The sequence below is a fragment of the Molothrus aeneus genome, chromosome 6, assembly GCF_037042795.1.
Source record: "Molothrus aeneus isolate 106 chromosome 6, BPBGC_Maene_1.0, whole genome shotgun sequence".
Lineage (NCBI taxonomy): Eukaryota > Metazoa > Chordata > Aves > Passeriformes > Icteridae > Molothrus > Molothrus aeneus.
The window spans coordinates 4,731,759-4,754,561 of record NC_089651.1 but is presented as its reverse complement, the minus strand read 5'-3'; the positions used below and the strand labels follow the sequence as shown (position 1 = coordinate 4,754,561).

Sequence of the window (22,803 nt, the reverse complement as noted above, 5' to 3'; positions counted from 1 at the left end):
TGAGCTTTCCACCAGCTCCATCATCTTTTGTCATGTCGGAAGTCAAGCTTTCACAGATCAGCTTTAGCTCAATACAATGAATTCTGAAGATTTTGCTTCATTTGTTTGTACATATACTCAAGTTTTCAAATAAATGCACAGAGCAATGTAAGTGAAGAAATTCAAAGGAGAGCATTTGCTGTGAGGTTCCAAGACAGAGTGTGCTCTTTGAAAGGCAGCACTCTCTTCCCTATTCACACATATCTTAATGCCTAGCTTCATGTTTAAAGAGGCCACATGCCAAATTAAATGCAAATTCTAATCTGTTAAAGCAACTGCAATTTTCTGCTTTGGTCAGAATCCCAATTACAACAACAAACAATGCAGTCAGTGATTAATAACAAGCCTAACCAAAACTCATGTTATTACTGCCTATCTGATCTACTCACTCATTCCTGCTCCTGCAGGATACCACAGGCTGGCAGCAGCCACAGCCTGCACAAAGGTGCTGCATCCAGCATGTGCAGCTGTCCAACAGTGCTCAACAGAAACATGTGCTGCAGAAATCTCATTTTGTGCACTTTTCACAATGTGTGATACATCAGACCCAATTCAGCTTTGGCCTGAACTTCTTCAAACTTCATCTGCTTAGATACATTCAAGTTATTTGATTGTTTTATCTTTGAAACATTAGTTTTTGAAAAAAGAATGTCCTCAAGTCTCCAAAACACTGTTTCCAAACAATTGTGAAGATTCATTCTCTCAGCACAAGGCTATTCATTAAATTTATTTCTAAAGCTTTTGTTGACACATGGTTAGCCACTGAAAGCTAAGCACTAGGGTGTTTGTGTATGATAGCAAACTATGATACTGTGATAGCTCTAAAATAAAGTACTATGATGTGCTGAAATACAATCCTTTTTATCCATTTGCAACAACCAAGTTGTAATCTCAGACTTGCACCATTAACTTCACATTCTGCCATTAACTAATTTCTTCCATCAACAACAGGTGAAGCTGCTGATCCAGCATGTGCATCTGACTATTCTTCCATGATTCTTTTCAGTCCACCAAAAATTGCCCTAAAGCACACTAAGAATTTTGCTGCAAAGCCCAGTTTACAGGTTTAGCTGAAAGCCTCTTAAAGGAAGAAAAAATATTTTGGCACAGAAATGCAACAGAAGAGCCAGAACAAGACCAAAACCAGGCATCACCTGTTATGGAGAAGCAAAGTACAGGAGCAATGCTCTCTGTGAAAGAAGGCACTGGGGATAGAGAGACATTGGAAAAACAGCATAGACCCAGGTTTGTTGTACCTGCAGTGAAAAGAAAGCCAAAAGCACAGGCAGCAAGTGCTGGCCCTGTGAAGAATCAACATGTGCTGACCCAAGCACAAGGACCCCCAGTGGTGCTCTGACACCCATGACACCATTAAAGCTGTAACATACCACCTCATTCTTCTGCAGAGCCAGTTATGGAGGGGCTTGACAGCTGGCCTGCAAGCAAAGCTGAGTTAATGGAAGAAAAAACAATTGATGATTTTCCAGTGTATCCATAGCAAGGAAGAAGACAAGGCTGTCAGCCTGGAAACAGATTAGAAAAGGTACATGGAAATTTTTGTAAGCTAGACTACATGCATAAGTAGATGTTTATACATGTCTTATTAAATTTCTGTAAAACTTTTGCCAAATATATTGACACTAATTGCTTTGCACCAAAGAATATAATAAGTTATTGTGATGTAGTTAATGACTTAAGATCATGCTTTGTTAAGAGTATATAAGCTGGAGAACACAAATAAAAACTTATTCTTCTTGGACCCTGATCACATGTGTCTATGTCACATCTGACCTAATGGTGACACCAGTCTTGTACATCCCATCCTTCAGTGGTGCAGGTGACCCTTCTGAAGGACAGGATGCCATCCAGAGGGACTGGACAAGCTCAAGAACTGGCCCATGGAAATCTCCTGTGGTTTAAAAGGCCAAGGCTGGTGCTGCACCTGGGCCAGGGCAGCCCCTGGTACCAGTCCAGGCTGGGGATGAGCAGATCCAGAGCAGCCCTGGGGAGAAGGACTTGGGGTGCAGGTGGGTGAGAGGCTGGACATGGGCCAGCAGTGTGCAGCTGGAGCCCAGAAAGCCAATCCCAGCCTGGGCTGCACCCAGAGCAGCCTGAGAGCAGCTGGGGAGGGGATCCTGCCCCTCTGCTCTGCTCAGATCCTCCTGGAGCTCTGCATCCAGCACAGCAAGGACAGGGAGCTGCTGCAGTGAGCCCACCAAGATTAGAGGGGATCCTGCCCCTCTCCCTGCTCAGATCCTCCTGGAGCTCTGCATCCAGCACAGCAAGGACAGGGAGCTGCTGCAGTGATCCCACCAAGATCAGAGGGGATCCTGCCCCTCTCCCTGCTCAGATCCCACCTGGAGCTCTGCATCCAGCACAGCAAGGACAGGGAGCTGCTGCAGTGATCCCACCAAGATCAGAGGGGATCCTGCCCCTCTGCTCTGCTCAGATCCTCCTGGAGCTCTGCATCCAGCACAGCAAGGACAGGGAGCTGCTGCAGTGATCCCACCAAGATCAGAGGAGATCCTGCCCCTCTGCTCTGCTCTGATCCACCTGGAGCTCTGCATCCAGCACAGCAAGGACAGGGAGCTGCTGCAGTGATCCCACCAAGATCAGAGGGGATCCTGCCCCTCTCCCTGCTCAGATCCCACCTGGAGCTCTGCATCCAGCACAGCAAGGACAGGGAGCTGCTGCAGTGAGCCCACAAAGATCAGAGGGGATCCTGCCCCTCTGCTCAGATCCACCTGGAGCTCTGCATCCAGCACAGCAAGGACAGGGAGCTGCTGCAGTGAGCCCACCAAGATCAGAGGGGATCCTGCCCCTCTGCTCTGCTCTGCTCTGGGTGATCCCACCTGGAGCTCTGCATCCAGCCCTGGGCTCCCAGCACAGCAAGGACAGGGAGCTGCTGCAGTGATCCCAGAGCAGAGCACCAAGATTAAAGGGATGGAGCACCTCTCAAACGAGGACAGGCTGAGAATTGGGATTGTTCAGCCTGGAGAGCAGAAGGCTTTGGGGTCACCCAACTGTGGCCTTCCAGTGCCTGAAAAGAGCAGTGGAGAGGGACTTTTACAAAGGCATGCAGTGACAGAACAAGGGTGAAGCTTTACAATGAAAAAGAGTAGCTTTATATTAGATTTAGGGGGAAATTCCTTGCTGTGTGAGTGGGGAGGCCCTGGCACAGAGAAGCTGTGGCTGCCCCATCCCTGGAAGTGTTAAAGCCAGGTTGGATGGAGCTCTGTCTGCTCTGGATGGAGCAACCTGGGATAGTGGAAGGAGTCCCTGTCCATGGCAAGGGAGATGGAACTGGATCATCTTTGAGATCCCTTCCAATCCAGGCCATTCTATGATTCTATGATATACAATATAAAAAAACAATCACACTCCACTCAAACACTGGCCTACATTTTTTTTCTGGTAGCATATGTAATAATTCTAGCACACTGTGCAACAAACAAGCCAATAAATAAATATAACAGTTACAAATAAATACATTGATGGCAATCATGAACTGGAGCATGATTTTGGCCCTGGATCTGTGATTGCTATATTGCTTTAATTATGATAAAATCACAGAAAACTGCCAACTACTCTTTAGCTTGATCCTGCATTTCATTTGATATATGTTCACTCTAAACATGTAACCAGACCTCAAAAAGCAATAATGCCATTCAGCCTTGTGTAACAATGAATGATTTAAAGAGAAGCAGGAAATTTTCCCTAAGGGGCAGTGTGTGTGAACTCACACAGTTCTGCAACAGAGCTGGCTTGATTCTGGCTGCAGTGTCACACAGGCAGAGGAGCCCAGCACTGTCTGCAGAGTGCTCTCCTGGACTCTAGACATTTCCATGTGGAATATACCACCAGCCAAGACAACATGTCACCATCAGAAGACTTCCCTGTCATCTCCTCCTGGCTGCTCACTACAGCTGAGCCAGCTCTCACGAAGGCAAGCTGACTCAGCTCAGCAAAATTACAGAAAAATCACCTCTGGCAGAAAAAGGTAATGGTGAAAAAGGGAAGCCAGTGGAGTGAATTCATTACTCACCCTGTGGCCAGAGCTCATCACTAGAAGTGAGAGGGTGAAGAAGGGAAGGAGGGACAGTCAGGCTTTCCTCTTTGAGTTGTCTGCAAGCAGCTGAGGCAGCCCAGCCCTGCTGCCACACCACATCTGGAGGCAGCAGCACATGCTGCGGCACTGGAGATCATTCCTCAGACTTTAAGCAGATGATTCCCATTAAACTGTAACCTTAAGTACTTATATCTGTCTCCTAGCTATCAAATGATATTTTTGATTCTATAAAGGATTTATTTTTTCCAAGTGGAGACTCATGGTTTAGGTAAAGAAATGAGAAACAAAAAAACCCAGTAGTGCTTCAGGCTGGTACGCTGCACAGATTGTGTTACAGTGCTTCAACTTAAGATTTTGGTCTTAAGTAGAGAGAAAAATTGTATTATGTTTCAGCAAGATATTTTTATTATATTAAATCCTTGACTTCAGAGAGAAGCACATACAATATCACTACTAGCTACAGGCACTAAGTTATGCACTACAGTTCAGAAGGCATTTTAGCCCACTAAAGCTCAGTTCCTAAACAGCAAGTAACATGCATTAGAAACAAAACCATTCCTTATTAAGACAAGAGTCCAAGTTTCAGAACCATTAACACACCTAACATGACTGCTAAGTACAAATTTTAATATGTACACTTTAATCTAAACATTAAAAAAAAGTTTAATTAACATGATCTACCAAAGGAAGTTTTCTAGCCCTGAACAGATCCTTCAGAAAAGCTGCTTATAAGTTTCCTGGGTACCAGGATACTGTAAAAGCACTTGCTCTCAACATACTCTTTTGTTGTCTTAGAGAAAAGTGTTACAAAATTCCATTTGGTTACAAAAAGATAAAATGCACAAACTTGGAGGAAGATTTCCTGGACAGAGGACAGCAAGGAGCAGCAGGGGTCAGTTTAATGAGAAAGCTGCGGAAGTCTCACTGCCTGATCTCAGGACGAGATTTATCTCATACACAGGAAAAGCAAATCACTGGATAAACTGACTTTATCTGATGGTTGTGGACATCAGTGATTAAGCTTTTAGTCTACTCACCTCTATTAAAACCATGTAAAAGAAATTAAACTTAACAACAGCTGTGACAAATTCTGTTTCACTCAACTTCACTATCTGATTGCCAGAAAAAAAGGATCTACTCCAGCAATGTTCAGGGAAGCACTGTGTCTGTGGTTCATTTAGTGGTATGAAGGCACTGTCTATGTTTCCCTGCCTGCAAATCTGACGGGTTCTTGTTTGTGATTTCTCATGTAACATGATTTTACAGCCATGTACCCACCCCCACATTGTCTTTAGAGCAGTTCTGTAATGGAAATAAACAACATAATGGCACTCTTTGCACTCTCTTCATGTTGCCATTACTTGAGAAAAAAAAACCAAACAAGACACTAGCAGTTTTACAATTTATTAACACATCCTTCCAAATTTAGGACAAGAAACTCCAGAGCAACATGTTCACTCTAGAAAACCAGACACTACAAGTAGATGGAAAAGGCACTTCATATCAGTTCCATGTATCACCCTCCTCTCAGCCTCACTTGAGGGAAGCAATGTGCTCTAAGTGTAATAATATAATGGCGATTAGTGGAGATCCTGCAGGGAAATAAAAAACTGTGGGTCCTTCCCCACTGGAAATGGCACTTTGAACAGCATCAGCAGGCAAACGCTGCACTATTAGCGTACAACTGGAGTCATTTTCTGTCATCAGGCCTCGTTCATATGTAAAACAGCAACCCTCCCGTTTCCCGGGGAGAGAAAGTCTCCCACCCCCCACACGGCTCCTCCAGCTGCGAGCAACACAGGTGCTAACTTATGCAAACACGAGGAAACTCACTCTGCTGGTTTCTGGCTTTGGTGAGCTGCTGCTTCTCCCTCCACCCTCTGCCTTGGCCTCTGGGTGACTTCGCTCCTCTCCTCAGCGCTGATGACTTTCACACTTACCTTTCTTTCTCTCCCCATCCACGGCTGCATTTCTTCCTGCTGCTTCTTGAACTCAGGCATGAGAAAAGCAGAACCTCAGCTTTTCCTCCTGAAGTCTCATACTCTTCTTCTTTCTCGTTTAATACTGATCACTCCATGTTTTCATTCCAATGTTGAGGTTTTTTGCAGCTTTTTTTTTTAACATCTAATCTGATTGGCTGTAGCCAAGTTTCTAAATGCATTTCACTACAGAATTCATTTCAGTCTGTGGTTCAGTATTGCCTGGAGTGCTACAAACTGAATCTTCAAAAGACTTACTTGCTCATTAGCATACACCTTCCTCTTCTGAGCAGTGCCTTCAGGTGCAGTCACCCTCTTTTTAAGAGCATGTTCCTCATCTTCACCTCTGAGGCACATTCCTCCTGCTCATCTCGGCCTGCCTATCTTCAATCTGCAGGGAAAGCAAGACACCACAGTTCACTCATCATCCTGATGTCTCCTTTGCTGCTACCCTGCTCCGTGCAGATGGTGCCTGTCTCCCTTATTCTTTGTTTTAACAAGCATTCAGCAAAAAATACAGGAATTTACCATCTACAAACCAGGTGGCTTAGGCTGCTCTAAATAAAAACAAACTGCTTTAGCCAATCCTAGCTAAAGCAGTCCTCTAGAAGTTTTACCATTTAAATTTAGACTAAATAAAAATAAAGAAAGAATAAATAGATATTCTCTCTCTTCTCCTGCTAGCTGACTTTTTGCATTCACAAGAAAGCTGGAAAGAGACTTTTCACAAGGGCATGTGGTAATGGACAAGGGATAATTGACAAGGGGGAATATACAAGGGGCAACGGACAAGGGGCAATATACAAGGGGTAATTGACAAGGGGCAACGGTTTTAAACTGGAAGTAGGTTTAGATGAGATATAAAGATGAGATTATTTACTGTGAGGAGAGTGAGATACTGGAACACCCAGAGAAACTGTGGCTGCTCCATCCCTGGAAGTGTTCAAGGCCAGGTTGGATGGGGCCTTGAGCAACCTGATCTAGTGGAAGGTGCCCGTGCCCATGGCAGGGGCGATCGGGCTGGATGATCTTCAAGGTCCCTTCCAATCCAAAGCACTCTGCGATGCCATCGTACGATTCCATTCAGGCCTCTCAATGGGGAATGCCCGAGTCTTTGGGAAGCTCTGACATACAGACACATAAAGAGGCGGTGGCGGGCGCTGGCTCGGCGCTCCCCGCCGCGGGGGGAGGCGGCCGGGCGCGGGGAGCGGCGTCAGCGCCCGGTGCCGGTGCCAGGGCGGGAGGGCCGCCCCACAAAGCGCCCTACAATGGGGCGGCTGCCGGGCTCCATCTTGGCGGCGGCGGCGGCCGCCCCGGAGCCCGCGGCTGGCGGCGCTTCCCCTCCGCGGGAACAACATGGCCCCGCCCCGGTTCCTCCAACAAAGCGCCAGCGCTTCGCTTCACCGAGGAACCGGCCTCCCCCGTACCCGACACCGCCACCCCGCCCGTCCCCGCCTTCAGCCCCCCCACCCCGCCCCGGTGGCGGCTACCGCCCCCCGCCACGCTCCGCTCCCGCCGCCGCCGCCGCGCTTCCCCCTCGGGCCGCGGCCGCCCGTCCGCGAGTCACAGACCTCCTTCCTCGTCCTCCTCCTGCTCTTCTTCCTCCTCCTGCTCCCGCTCCCCCCGCCGGCGCTGCTGGCGGCGGCCCCGGCGGCCCCTCCGCCGCGGCCTCCCTGCCCCCGGCCACGGAGCCCGTGAGCCCCAGTGCGCTGGCGGGGGAGGAGCATCCTGGGAACGCGCAGCCCGACATGGGCCCGGCGGCCGCGCAGCCCCCGCCGCCGCCCGCAGCTCCGCCCGCCGCCCGCCGCTGAGCGGGAGCGGAGCGCAGGGGGCCGCACGGGGCCGCGGCGCTGCCCGCCCCGGATGAGGCGCCGCTCCCCCCCCGCCCCGCTCGGTCCCCGCCGCCCTCAAAAGCGCAGGGCCCCCGCGGAGCCCCCGCGGCCCCGATGATGGACAGGAACTACCCCGCGACCCCCGGCTTCGCCGAGCCCCTGGCCCCGGGCACCGCGCCGCCCGCCGCCTCCTGGGCCTACGAACGCGGCGCCGGCAGCCTCAAGCCCAGGTGAGGAGGGTCCGCCGAGGGGGCAGCGGCAGGAAAGGCCGGGGGCCGCGCCGGGGCCTGGCCGAGGGCGGCCGAGGGGGGCCCCGGCGGCGGGGCAGGGCAGGGCGGGGGACGAGCGGGGCCCGGCGGCCCCGGGGAGGCCGGGCCGGGCGGGGCGGCGGAGGCCGCGTCCCGGCGGGCGGGGGGCGGCGGCGGCGCGGGCTCCCCGCTGTCCCCGGCGGCCCGCGGCGCTGGCGGCGGCGGGGCGGGCGGTCTCTCCGCCCCGGAGGCTCGCGTCGGGCTGCGGCGCGGGTTCAAGAGTTCACGCGTCCCTGGCCGGCTCCCGGAGGGAAGCGGGGCCGCGGGCACCGGCGCTGCCCGGCCGAACAATGCTGCCCGCCGGGGCACCGGGCCGGCGGAGGCGGCCGCGCCGCGCCAGCATCCCCCGCGCCCGTCCATTTCTCCGCCGGTGTGCGCTCCGCTGAGCCGGGCGAGCCTCTTTGCTCTAAAGCGCTGCTCCGGGGCGTGCGGAGCCTCCTCCTCTCAGCCAAAACTTGTCTGGAGCGATTCGGTCCCGCGGAGAGTTCTGCAAAGTTCCGGGAAGTGCGGGGAAAATACAGGATATCTTATTGGCTTTGCGTTGCTTTTTGATTGTGTAACTCTGCCAACTAAAAGGAGTATTCTCTAGGCGATGAGATTTTCCTTATCGCCTGCCTTTTATGTCTCTCGCTTGATTTATCTGCAGTTCCCATCTCGACGGCGTTTAAAGGTAAAAGAGAATCTTGGGCTAAAAATATCCCGTTGAAATAGGTGCGCTAATAGATGACTTTGCACTTGGTTCTGAAAGTGGTCAGACATGTCTGATAAGATTAATAGATTATCAGGTCAGAAGGACTGTTGCAATCATCTAGTCTGACCTCTTCATAATGCAGGCTACAGAACGTTTTTTTTTTCCCCCCAATCTGTGTTTGAAAATAGAGCTTACATTTTAGAAGGTGTAGTTAAAAATTTCCAATGAGGCAAAATTCAGCACAGTTCTTAGTAAAGTGTACAAGTGACTGATATATATTGTATTTCTGATATGAAGAGGGCTGCCTTTAGTTTCTGGTCACTGAGTCTTGTTTATAGCCTCATCAATGTAGAAAATATGTCGAGTATGAATTCTTATGAATCCTAATTAATTTCTTGCTTTACTTATTTTTCTTAATAGAAAGAACATAATCTTTTGAAGTTTATTGCCTGAGATTTTTTTTCTTGCTGCTTTAGTTATTCTTCCAGATTTCCTCCAAGTTGTTGTCAATTTCCCTTCCTGAATTGTGCACATCGCATTTGAGATGCAGTTAAGGCAGTGAGCAGTGAGAAGATCTCAGGAGCTCCCTGGCATGTGAGGCTGTACATTCCCTGTTTCACAGAGAATTGCAGCTTTTTGGCCAAACCCTTGCCCCATGAAGCTCTTTAGCCAGTTTCTCTGAGGAGCTGCTTGCGTGGCAAAGTAAGGTCTCCATATAATTCTTTACAATTTTTCTTCCTAATCACTGATCATGCTTATGGTCATGTTGCAATGTTGATTTCAGTGGAAGTCAGTGACCTGTCCTTTCTGTATTGCTTTTGCCAGTTCTCATCACCTCTTGAGGGTCATGCCAGCTCTTTGGAGGTGATTTGGATTTCCTAGGGCATTTAAGAATAGGTAGTGCAGAAGCAGAAGTGGATCTTTCTTGGATTTTACAGGAAATACAACTGCTTGATGGTTTTTTTTTTTAATATTTGAAATAATCCCCTGGTTTTACAACATACCTTGCAATTTTTTTAATAGCTGCTGTATTAATGTACATTTTGGGAATTCTTTACAAGAAATGGCATGGAGAAAAATCCCAAGACAAGTACCATGCAGAAGCTCATTAGATCACTTCCTGCTGCCTATACCAATCAAATTAGTATTATTGCATCCCTATATGATATGGCAATATTTATACTATGCTCCAGGAAACAATGTGGAGAAAACTTTTAGTTCTTTGAAATTTCATCTCCAGGTTCTATACGTGGTGACAAATGATGCATTTAAAATTTGTTGGCTGAAACATTTAAACTTTTTTCTTTAACTGTACTAAGAACAGGGAAAATACTGAATAATGAATCATATTTTGTGCTTGAAATTCTCCTGAACTGGCTTCTTTGGGTCCATGTCATTTTAATAAGAGTTAATATACCCTGTTCTTTGGCCAGATTTAAAGATTTGAACATGTTGGACACAGTGATGAGTAGAGTCTGGGCTTTAGGTGCTTGTGGATTCCTCTACTGCTGATAGCACTTGTCTTTGTATGGATGGAGTTGCTGAGGAATGGGGATGGAAGAGTCATTCCTGTCACTGCCAAGGCTTGCAGCAGCCTGGAAAGAAATTGTGAAGGTATAGATGTACTGTAAAGGAATATGCTGTCCTTGCCCTCAACTTGTGTTACAGATCACATCACATTTTTCAAAGTGGTGTTTCTGATTGTGGTTGACAGGTAGTCATCTTAACAGCTGAAGCTGCATTAGCCTGATGTTAAATTAAAAAATGTGTGTCATGTTCATCTGGTACTTGCTTGAAAAGAATTCAGCCTTTAGGTGATCTGGATGACAATATTTCATTCAAATTTCATAGCTATGCTCTTGCAGGCTGTGTTGTGGCAGGTTATGTTCCCTTTGTGTGGAGAGCCATGTTCACAGTCTCAGCTCATCAAAATGATTTCTCCTCCCTACAAGCATTGCTCCTGTCTTCCTGTGCTTCACTTCAGCCATCTGGTTTTTATCCTGCTTCTTATTTCTTGCAGGCACTGTTTGGTCTGTGCAATGCCTCCATTCTTATCAACTCAAAGGAAATGTGTGGTGAAGTGTTACAAGGACATTTCTACCAGGCCTGCTGTGACATAACTCTTCCCATGGAATAGGAGATGGTGAATTGGGATGGAAGCTGATGGAAATCACTGGGATCACTCTGGTACCTAAGCAGGGACACATTGGGACACTGCAGCCTGGTAGCAGGGGCTGAGGGGGTGCTCCTGACCCCCAGTCCCTTGCACAGCCTGTCAGCATCTTGAAGGAATTTCTGGTGGTTCTAGGAGTGCACTGCCACTTTTGGCCTTTTACTGTAGCTGTCAGAAAACCCTGCCTCTGTGCTTAAACCCTCTTTTGGCCAAAAGCTTTGGAATAGCAGATAAGGTGTGCCATGCTTACTTGCTGCTTGTTCAGGAATTATTGAGTATTCAGAAACCAGGTGATGTGTAATAGTGTGAGAAACTGTCGAAATTACATGGAAAGAGAATGGAGACACCTGATAATGGATGGGGCTTCTGGTTCAGTTTCTCTGACGTGGGGGTACTCATTTAGAAAAGGATTTTTACTAGTGGAAAGATCTTACTGTTCTTGTTCTGTTTTTACCACAGCTCTAAGACTCAAATCTGCTACATGTGATTAAAAGTCAGTCACAATTATTTTGTTGTTGATTTAAGTTTTATGGTGATTGCCACGGTCTCTGATGTTCTTTTATGTCTGTATCCATCTCTGTCCTACCCAAGCATATGGGGTTTTATGTCATTTAATTCAATATGGTTCTTTACAACAGCTAGCACTGACATTGTTAGTGTGGCCTATAACAGCTAATCTAAGATAAAGAGTTAGTTACTGTGATAGTTCATTTGCAGACTTACATATATGAGAGACTTACACTTTTATGATAAATGGTTATGATGGGTTTTTAAACTCATTTTTGCATAGCTGTCAAACTAATGCTTATTGTAACAGCTGTGTTATAATTGTGTTTTAGTTAAGGCTCAATTTTAAATTCTAATGGGTTTTTGCATAGCTATAGGAGCTCTAAGTGCAGAGTATTTTAGAAAAGATGAGAACACTTTCTTTCATCAAATGAAATTGTTCTAAGAGGTGAAACCAATGTTTGTTGTTAAACACATTCTACAGAAAGTTCCCTATGGCGTAGTATTTCAAGTGTTGAAAGGAAAGCTCATAATCTGGGAATATACATAGAAATTTTGTATTAAAAGGCACAGAAAAATTAAATAAGTTTTAAAAACATATTAAAAGGTAGGTCACTTTTAAAATCTTACCAAATTTTCTGTCATAGTTTATATCTGAAACATTTATACATGCCAAATAAACACAGGCAGTCCATGGTATAGTGCAGATACCTTACAGGGACTTGCTGGCTTTTGTTTGGCTTCCTTTCTTTTTCTTTTTTTTTTCACCTGCATTCAGCACACACTGAAATCACAGCTGTGGGAAGGTCAAAGATTGGCTGAACAGAAGCTGAATGCATTCTTGCTCTGTGTCCCATAGCTTTTCCCCAGTGCAGATGTGTGGTCATCTTGCAAAACCTTGGCTGAAGTTTCAAAATGAGCCAGGCAGGCTTGTTTGGATTTAGATGCTGCTTACCTGTGTGAGATTTAATGCCAGCTTTACACGGACGATTTCAAGCAGTGTGTGTCATTCTGCTGCAGTGAGAAATGGTGATAAAGAACTATCTGCAGAAGGAGTGAGCTGAGACCTAGTGTGAGGGTGTAGTTACCTGAGAAGGCTGAACTGGGCTGCTCAGGCTCACTGCTGCTGAAAGGGGCTCCCTTCCTCTTCCCTTGTCTTTGTTTGGCGTTTGTGCAACTGCACGGGGAGCTGGTCCTGTTTGTCAATCCATGAGAAAACTCTCCTGGCTGAAACAGTGAATGGCTTGAGCTGGATATCTGTGCTGGAGGGCTGGAAGCCAGAGGTGGCACCTGGGGACAAGCAGGGAGCAGAGCTGTGTGGCTTTGGCAGGGATTCTTCCCAGTTGTTCTGGACAGGGTTTGGATGGGCTCAGTCTTGCCATGTCACTGGCTTTGATGAACATCCCACAGAAATTGTGCTGCCTGCTTCCCTGGCAGGAAGGAGCACTTGGTAAGTGTCTGTTACCTGGGTGCCAGATCTGTCTTCAGATCACCTACAATGACATTTCAGATGGGAGCCCTTTCCCATGGAGCCAACATCCTCCACACAGGGTACAGAATACATTGTTCTGCAAGAAGGGGGCTTGTATTCCACCACCTATGCAAAAAGTGTTTCAGTCCCATGTGTGTATTTTGCCTTTCATCCTTTTAACTTTAATCATAGGTGTGTTTACCTTACACCAACAGAGAGCAACCTTTTCACCCTGTTTCTTCTGTACTTTTGCCCACCTTTTATTTTTTCCTGGAGTTGCTGCTGATTCTGGCATAAAGCTGTCGTAGGAAGGAGGCTGTTTTTAGAAAAATCCTTGTTCCTCTCAGGAAAAAAGCACCTATGCCTGAACTGTAGTAATTTTAAACAATACTAGGGCTCTTATAAAGTGGGTGTATTTTGCATGGATATCTTTGTTGTATTTTGTCAAAGCTTTCACAAATTTGCATGTCAAGAAGCTGCTTTGCGTGGTGAGTGCCTATTCCATACATTAAACAAACAAAGAAAAGACAAACCGAAACAAAAACCAGTCAAAAGGCAATACATTAATAGTCTCACTTCAGACTTTCCTTAGCAGCCTTAACTGTGACAAAAATAACTTTGAGCAGCATGCAGAGTTCAGCCTTTCCAGCACAGCATTTCTTGCTGTACCATGCAAGTGGCAGAGAAAAGAAAATTCTTTGAATTTTTAAGCAAAGAGAAATACTTTCTGAGAGAACAGAATGCATGGTTATTAAGTACTAGATTTATTTGTCTCACTGGGCAGATTTCATAGGTTTTAGGTTTACTTCTGCTTGCTATTCTGCCATTGTTACATGACTTCTTTTGTTTCATTGCCCTGGACACACCTGGGGCTAAGTGGATTCTTACATTCTTTAGAGCCTCTTCAGAACCTCTCTGATGATGCTACAAAAAGGGGCAGGGGGCTCTTATTCCTGGATTTCTGCACACTTGAAAGTTCCTTATTCCAAAACAATTCAGCAAGAACCTACATCTGTTTAGACAAGCTTTTACTTTCCCATATTGCTTTTCTTGTTTTTCATCTTCCTTCTACATGCCTACCTGTGTTGCTTGCTTAGGACTTGGGAAAAATGCAACCAATTATGCTCAGCAGGAAGAAGGCACCCTTAGGCATCCTTATCTTAGAGTAATAGTGTTTACACAGCAGGATACTAAGGAGCATTTATTCCTTAATAATCCTGCAGGAGTTCTACTTGGGGCAGTCACACAGCTAGATTTCCTTGGAGATATCCCTCTTTTTTCAGCTGGCAGTGTTATGGGAGAAGAGTTGGAGGGCTCCAGTCCTTCATTTAGCATTCCAGATGTCTGGCAAGCTGTTCTGGGAGCTTTTAGCCATCCAGAACGTGCCAGACAAAGGGTCACAGCCTGGGCCAGGCTGGGTGTGCCAGCCTGTGCTGCACCTTCCATGCTGCCCTTTTTCCTGCCCAGGAAATCCCTCTCAGAAATATGGCAGCTTGGTGTTTCACACCACATCCTGTTTACTTTCTCTCATCTTCGTGTCAAAAATTCCAGTGCTAGACAGTGAATAATCCTTCAATCCCCATGCTCGGCCCATTTCATGATGTTCTGCTGAGTCTGCCAAGAACAGGATTTCCAATAAGTTTTTCTTGAATCTGAACATTTGTTCATTTGCTGTGCAAAGAGTGATTGTAGAAAGCCAACTCCTCCCTGCTCTGAACACAGCCATGTGCTAACTACCTTCAGCTGCTGGCACTGGTGAGCTGGAGTTTGCTGATAGTCAGCACCACTGGAGAGAGATGGGATTTTCATCTTTTCCCCTTCAAAAAACTCCCTTTTGTTATTGTTTTTAAGAGGATACAGGTTTTTTCACCAACTAAAGGATATTTTTTCAGTTCATGTGTGTATGCTGTTTTGATCTGGGTTAATACTTGTTTTTGTTTAGACACGATGATCATGAAAGCTCAAATCAGTATCAGGGGCATATTCAATGAATTTGTTTAATATAGTGTGGTTTTTCCTATCTCAAAGTAAATGCCTTGTAGCTGTGACTGTATTTCTACAGTTTGGAACAATGCACGTTTTCTGGTTGAAGCATTCACAAGCAACTGGGTTCATCTGGTATTTTCAGCTAAATAGTGACTTGTTGCAAATGAAATGATAGCCAGAGTCCCCTTTGTAAGGTTAAAAATGTAAATTTAAACCTGTTTTAGGATGAGGAGAGCACTTGTGAAGAGGTTTAAGAGCTAAATTCAAGAGCTATGCTAGTTTTCCTTATAAACTTGGTTAATAACACCCTGTGATGCTTCCTTTAACGTAAAGGACTCTTTGCTGCTGCGTTTTATGATGAACTGTGTTGTTAACATGTTAGATCTTTCCTGGGCACACCTCCCAAACTGGGATGGAAGTGGTGTTAGTCATAGGGATACCTCTTGTTATGAATCTGAAGGAGCTCATATGAGCTGCTTAGCCCTTGTAGTGTGTTGTGGGATGTGGAAAAAACACTGTGCTGGACATGTGGATGTGTTGGGAGGCTTAGAGCCCATCTAATGGCCCTGGATTTTTGGCTGTAGAGTGGCAGGATGTGTGATCTCAGATGTGGTCACTGAGCAGCTCCCCATTCTATGCCAGTGGCTGTGGGCCATGAGACCACTGCTCTTCACAGGGGTGCACTTTAACTTGACAAAACCTGGAGAAAATGCCTTTTTTCAGTACTGGAGACTCAGTGGTGGGGGCTCTAAATCAGAGTGATTATTCCCTGTGCCTGGCTGAAGCACAAGGTATTCCATGGGTTGTGGAACTGGAAAGTGCTTCCAGATTTGGTGATGAAGGGAACCCACTGACAGCATAAGATGGCTGTGTCAGTGTACAGCACACATGTATCTGCACTTCTTACCTCTTTCTGTGATGAAAACCTCAGCTTCAGCATCATCCTTTCCATAGAAATGGAAAATAAAGGGCTTAGTAAGAAATGGGATATCAAGTATTCCTTTAGTACCCTAAAGGTAATGCTCAAGCTTGCCACAAAATACAATGCTGTAATAACTGGGAGGATGAGGGTTGAAAAGCATTTCAATAGGTAAAATGAATTGTGATTTTATTAAGGCTCTGATGTGGCTAACCCACATCTTGAGATAACGCTCTGCTGATTTTTATATTTTGAAATAAAATTTTGTTCTTAAAAGTAGTGGAATCTTTTTGTGTGTATCTCAGCTGTAATAGAGGATTATGCTGTGTGTTCAACCATTAGTACTGGAATGATCTAGAGAAGAGTTTTGAATATGCCCCAAGTACACTTTTGGCAACAGAATAGCATCACATATCAGAGAGAAAGTGTTAGATTTCCATTACTGTCTGCTACAAAAATCTTTTGAAATTGTAAGTAAAACTCTAAGAGAGAAGTATTTATATAAAAATCGCAGCTATTCTCTTTATGCTGGGTAAAGCAAAAGTTCTTTCACAGAGGGAAGGTAAGAGAAGAAGATAATTAAATGTAGTGACAAAATAATCCAGTGTCTCAGAAGGCAAGAAAATAAGATTGCAGACCTTAGAGTGGTGGAAGCTACACAGGCCATAATGGGACTGCTGTTTCTGCAGGCACTGATTGAGTAGAAGCTGTCAGGGAAGATGTATGAATCCCCAAAGCACTGCTTGGCAAACAAATGTCTTAAAATTATTTCTGACACTGCATTATAATGCAAATTGGGAGGAATGTGTTACAGTGTCTGTTTAAATGATACTGTCTTAATAAGGACATCAAAGTTAGTCTTGAATATTCAGAGCAGGAAAGCACTGAAAGCTCCTTTCCAGACCTTGAAATCTTCAAATATGCATCAGGAGCTTTAGACTGACATTGTAGAGTAGTTGAATTTTAGTTTCTTTTTTGTAAGCTGCAAAGTTTCTGTTTTGGTTAAGTTGCAAAGTTTTTTTTGTCAAAGCCAAGAGAAGCGGTTCCAAATTTATCAGTTCTGATTTAAAAAAAAAATTATTTTGTCATATGTACTGCATTTCAGTCATAAATAACCTCATAAAGAAAGCTCGTTTAGGTTGCATGCATTAAAAAATGACATAAAGTAGTTTGTCCAGTCACTTAGTAGTAATTGAAGTTTATAAATAGCTTGTTTTTATCTGAATATTAGTTTTCACATACATATTTTCAGGACAGAGTTTAACTGATTTTTTTTTTTTAAACAGAATTATATTGTCTTTGTTGTTAAGAACTCTGCAGGTTACTTAATCAGACAAGCCGGCACTTGCACTCAGGTATTGAAGTCCCAGTAAGATTATTTTGGCTTTCCTGTTTTTCATTTTTAAAAGGATCAAGCATAAGGAGTTCAGACACATTAACATGGGAATAAAAGGGAGATGGACCTTTTGTGTCATAAAATATCTTTATTTCCTTAAGAAGTGATACATATTCAGGTGAAGAATCACAGGAACAGTGTGAACTTTTGCTTATTGAGGCAGCTCTCTGCATGTAATTTTCTACCTCAAAATCTATTTCTTAGAAGCTCCTTATCTCTGCTCCTAGAAAGCGAGGAAGTAATGAGAGTTTCCTCTCACAAGTACCTCCAGGCAATCCTTGGCCCACATTGTGGCAGCCTCAGCCATGCTCTTGCTGGCTCTGCCTTTGAGTTGAAGGGGAAAATTAACATTATAGTTTCATTTTTAATGAAAGAGGAGGGTGATTGCCTTTGGTGTGTTAGGATGGGATATATTCTATACGGGGTATGTAGTGTGTAATTGCATTAACAGGGAGAATGTGCCATAACCAACAGACACTGGAGCTTGTCAGTCAATGCTGCTCCTCTGTGCTTTACTGACTTCCCTCAGTACTGCAGTCTCATTCTGTATTTTCCATCTTTCCAAAAGTATCTACCTTAAAGAATAATGTTAATAATACTTAAAAATATCAATATCTATTTTTTCTTGCTATAATAAAAGAACAGGCTAAGCAAATGCTAGAGATGTATCCTGTTCTTAAAAGCATGCATTATGTACCTTGAGGTATTAGTTTGAGATTATTTTCTTTTGATTTTTCAGCAGTGGGCTTTATTTTTCAAGTAGCAATTTTTTTTTCTTTTGTTTCTTGTAGTGTAGAGCAAACATATCTGTGTGCAGGCAATCTCTATGTTTTTAAATACAGTTAAAAATAAAATTCCACTCCTTTTCCTTCCCCTGCTTCACTCTCAGATCTAGGTTTAAAGGCACAAAACTGATTTCTGGGCTAAACAGATGAATGGGGATACAATTCAGCATCATAGAGTCACCCCAGGACACATGGACACTGCAGCTGGTCTGGATTGTTAAATATTCTTTCTCTTTTTGCAAATATGATGTTAAGGTTTGTCTTGTCTTGTATAATCTAATGAGAGGATCAAGGGAATTAGATGCAGGGAGTAGGCTGGTTTCCTATTTTTCTTGAACCTGCCAACATTTTCAGGCTTCAACCCAAATTTGTGTTTGCACTGTCTTCCCCCTCCCTCCAGTATGTCTGTGGCTGGGAAATAGAAGTGAAAAATCACATATTGTATACATTTAAAAAATATTTTGCACTGAATTGAGTTTCTGGGCTGAGAAGGCATTTGTTTTCCATTGGAATGAATTATTCGGACATCCTCCATTTCTGTTTTCTGTTGTTTTTAAGGGCTTTCTGTGCTTTTAACTTCCATCAGTGTGTTGGACAGGAGTGACTTGGTGTTACTAATGGTATTGAACTTTCTTCCTGGGCAACTCCCTCCTCTGCTTCTTAGGGTCATGGCTTTTTTAAAATACAAGATTAAACCTATTTCTGGATTAAAGTAATCTAGCTGTAACATTGCTTTTAAATTTTGATTTTATTCTGAGCTGCAGGTAACCCCTGGGTGCTGAATTACATTCTAGCATGACTGTAGCAAACAGGGAACTATTGCTGTTACAATGAGTAGTTGAAGGGCCATCTACCCACTGTTTCATCTGTGTTAAATTCAAGTGAAGTTTTCAAGTAATGCTCTTCCATTCTTTCTCCAGGAGATCTTGAGTAAAGGCAAAATAACAAAGAGAAGTATTTAAGGAAAGTAATAAACATTGTATCTAATATTAAAGCTATTATTCTAATTATATATTCTAATATCTATATATACTGTATATTCTAATATCTAATATTAAAGCTATTAAATATTATTCCTAACGATGTACTTGCCAGCAGGTAATACAAACTGGAACTGCATTTTACACATCTAAAATCAAATCCAGTGGACAAAAAGAGATGTAAGCTGTGTGTCAGTTTCTGTATCTTATATTTTGGATGACATTTTCAATATTCAGCAGTGCATTTGTCGGTTTTATGGCTTTGCTTTCTGTCTCTGAGTGGAATTGGCTATAGCACAGCTGAATAGCTGGTTGGAGAGAGACTCCTTTGCCAAGTGTCTGAGCTTTGGGATAGTGAGGGAAGTTTGATATTTCCCCTATTTCACATATATCTCAAGTAAGATAAAATGCAAGGTGTGATTTTAAAGGTATTTTCTTGCCAGTATGAGGCTATCACTGTTCTTTTTAATCTCCTTTGTGGTGATTTCATTAGAAGGGGGCTGTGCCGAGTCATCTTCTCACAGGAGCTCTTGTTTTCAGTAAGGCAAAATTGAGATCAAATTTCTGCTCTGCCTCACATCTGATGCCTTGTGTGCATGCTGGCTTGGTGGCTTTTGTTGTTTGGGCTTGGTTGTTTTGGTCTCAGACTTGTGCTGGGGCACTGAGTTCCCTTCTCAGGGTGCCGGCAGCACCTCTGGGGTGTCCTGGAGCCAGGAGTTCCCTGTGCACCCACTTGTCTTGTAGGTGTCCAGGTTCACTTGGAGCACAACTTTGGAAGTGCTCTGGGATTTAATCTGGGGGTTTCTGTAGCACTTTTCCTTTCTGTGAGAGGCAGGAGGTACAAGTGCCTAAGGACAAGGGATTGCACCCTCTGGTCTGCTTTCCATGTAAGCATTGTGAGTTTCCCTGGTACTTGAATGATTACTGTTACTAAACTAAACATAACCCAAACAACCCCCCCAGAAAGCACCAAATCAAAATAATCAATCAACCTTAAAAACTGATGAGCTGTAATGAAGATTTACCCAGAAAATAAAGTAAAAAATGAAAAAAAAAAACTTAATAGTTAGTAAAGGGGTATCATTACATGGAAAGGGGAAAAAATACTTAGGTAAAGTGCTTGTTTTCTGTTTCTGTGTTTTATTCTGTATGGGTGCCTAGGAGAGCATGGTTATTTGAAGAAAGTAAAAGAAATAAAAGTACTTACTTCTATGTCCAGTGTTTATTGCAGCTAAATTTTGCTTCCATGTAAAAATGATGCTTCAATCTGAGTGTGAAGCTGGGAAATGCATCCCTCACTTGTGTGAAGCATAAACCTGATAACTGCCTTGGCACCTGAGGAGGGTGGTGAGTGCAGTGGGACTGGATAAGCTTTTGCAGATGGAGACCTGAATTCGTATGAAACTATTGGATTGAAGAATGCTTTGAAAAGAAATGATCAGCAATGCAAACAGATGTGTGAAGGGTCCATTCCTGACAGATTTAATCTGAGCTAACGAAAAGGAGTTGTAAATCAAGGTTGAGGTATTTTAGTAACAATGAAGTGCAACGACTCAACAGTTTTCTTCCAGAAATTTTACTGGACAAGTAAAAATCTTCTATTAGCCCAGCTGATGCAGCTGAAAAAAATCAGATTAGTACTTGAGTCATTTAACTTCCATTGTCATACACACTTTTTGATTGCATTATTACAGCAATGACAAATAATAACTCTATACAGGATATCTCATTTAGAGTAATAGTTATCTTTTCAATGAAAAATACTTTGGGGGAACTCTTCTCCAAATTAGTGTGTCAAATTAATATTATTTCCTAGCAGTAATCACTCCATTGTGCAGTTCACTATGACAGTGGGAGTGGGAAATCACTGTGATAATCAGTGCTAAGGGCCAAGTGCTTTTGGAGCAGTGCATAACAAAGTACCGAGTAATGGGAATGTTTCTTCAGTAACTTATCTGACATTTCAGGACAAGTAACAACTTGCACAACTGTAACAAACTTCCAACAAGAGCATGCAGAGCTTGGTAGCCATAAGGGTGTTTGCCATGCTGGATGTATTTTTGATATGTGAATTACATTCTGTGTAAATTCATCTGTTGAAAAGTTAAATTTTATAAAAAGAAACCTTAAGGCAGTAATCTCTCAGACTGCCGTGCTTGTTTAGGATAAGCTTATGTAAACTGAAGGCATATATGCAAGGCTTTTTGAGATAAGAATCTACATTCCAGCAAGCAGTAATTATACAATAAACAATTAACTGTTCAAATAAATACAATGTTTTTTATTGAAAGACAGATTCATTTTTGAGGTTGCGGTTGCATTAACTATGAGCTGGGAGTTTGTATTTAAAAAAAAAAAAAGGCACCATCATATACTTGGTGCCCAGCATTACTAGAATTTTGAGGTTCTAGTAATTAACAATGTTTCTGAGTGCTGAAGTCTAGAGGTTATTTTGTATCCTAGTGCTAATTCTGTCACACTCCTTGTTACAAAGTCTTTGTCCAAGTTTGGTTTACAAGTTACTTTTATCTTCCAGAGGATTCTGCCTCTGGTCTGCAGGCTTGTGTTATGGTGTCTCGTGGTATTTGTGTGTACTGTGCCTGCCCTTTACCAAAAAAAGGTGTTTATTATACAGGAATGAAGAGGGGAGAAATTAATCACAGTCCTGAACAACCAGAATAAATAGAAATTTAAAATAAACAAACAAAAAACCCAAACAAATAAAAAAACCCTCACAACAAATTTTTTTAATTTTCAGGTGATTAATTAAAGTTCATACACTTTTTGCTGATGACCTTTTGCTTTTACAATTAAAGAGGAGGAATGAGGTGAAATTGCTTGATATACTGTACTGGGTTTAGGGTCTTGCCTCATCTGGAAGAGCTTTTGGTGCCAAGTGTAGCCCTGGTTGCCTGAACACCACCAGAGTGCCTCTCACCTGAAAATACAGAATGGGAAAAGGAAGCTGTGCTGCTGCAGGACTTTAGAGTTTGCCTTTAAATTGTGTATGAAAGAGAAGTCAGCACCACATACTTTTATATAGGTAAAAGTTTTAGGTAAACTTGCAAGAAAATCTAAATACAACCTATTGCTGTTGCAGGAAAGTTTCCACAAGCTCAACATTTTTGTTAGTGAAGATAATTCTTATGAGCAATCTGCCATGCTTCAGTTTAGAAACTTATTTTCTCATGTAGTGCTTTATTATTTCTTAAAAAGACCCGAACAAAGCTTCATGTCCCTGAAGTTCTGTGTTTAGGGGTTTTTTTCCCAGCTATGCAAGTTTGTTCAAAAACCCCAAACTACCTTAAGTTTAATGTTTTTTTTGGTGAAAATACTTGCACTTCAATTGGCTTTATTACTTGCATAATGTTTTATGTGCAGAACACTGTTGCAATTTTTTTTTTGGTCTGGAAATAATAGAAATTGTTTAATGCTGTAAATAAAAAAATAATCTAGAGTGTCATGCAATCATGTCTGCCAGTTGTCCATAGCAGTGATGCAAATAGTTAGATTTCAGTCAGCATATAATAGAAATCAGTTGCTGATGCATAGAGTTGAACTGCACAAAGATCTGTCCTCTACAGCATAAGCACAGGGATCTGCTGACTCTGAATTTAGGTTTGGCAATTCTCTAAATTGCAATTACTGCTGTGAAAGGTGTTAAAGTG

The 22,803-nt window shown here is 43.5% G+C and overlaps 1 protein-coding gene and 1 long non-coding RNA gene across 4 annotated transcripts in view; one reads left to right on the top strand and one right to left on the bottom strand.

Annotated features, from left to right (window-relative positions):
• Window positions 1-5,496: 5,496 nt before the first annotated feature.
• Window positions 5,497-7,791, bottom strand: LOC136557911 (uncharacterized). Of its 3 annotated transcripts, XR_010783804.1 has the most exons (3): window positions 7,659-7,791; window positions 6,968-7,211; window positions 5,497-6,478 (listed from the first exon to the last, which is right to left on the bottom strand). It is a non-coding gene; the product is annotated as an uncharacterized lncRNA (long non-coding RNA). The 3 variants fall into 3 exon arrangements; XR_010783803.1 differs by having other exon boundaries at window positions 5,497-7,211; XR_010783805.1 differs by lacking the exon at window positions 6,968-7,211.
• A 252-nt stretch (window positions 7,792-8,043) lies between these two features.
• QSER1 (glutamine and serine rich 1) overlaps window positions 8,044-22,803 on the top strand; it is a 44,037-nt gene continuing 29,277 nt past the window's right edge. The window contains exon 1 of the mRNA XM_066552386.1: window positions 8,044-8,149. The gene's annotated coding sequence lies outside the window, so the exon portion shown is untranslated. The remainder of the gene's footprint in view (window positions 8,150-22,803) is intronic.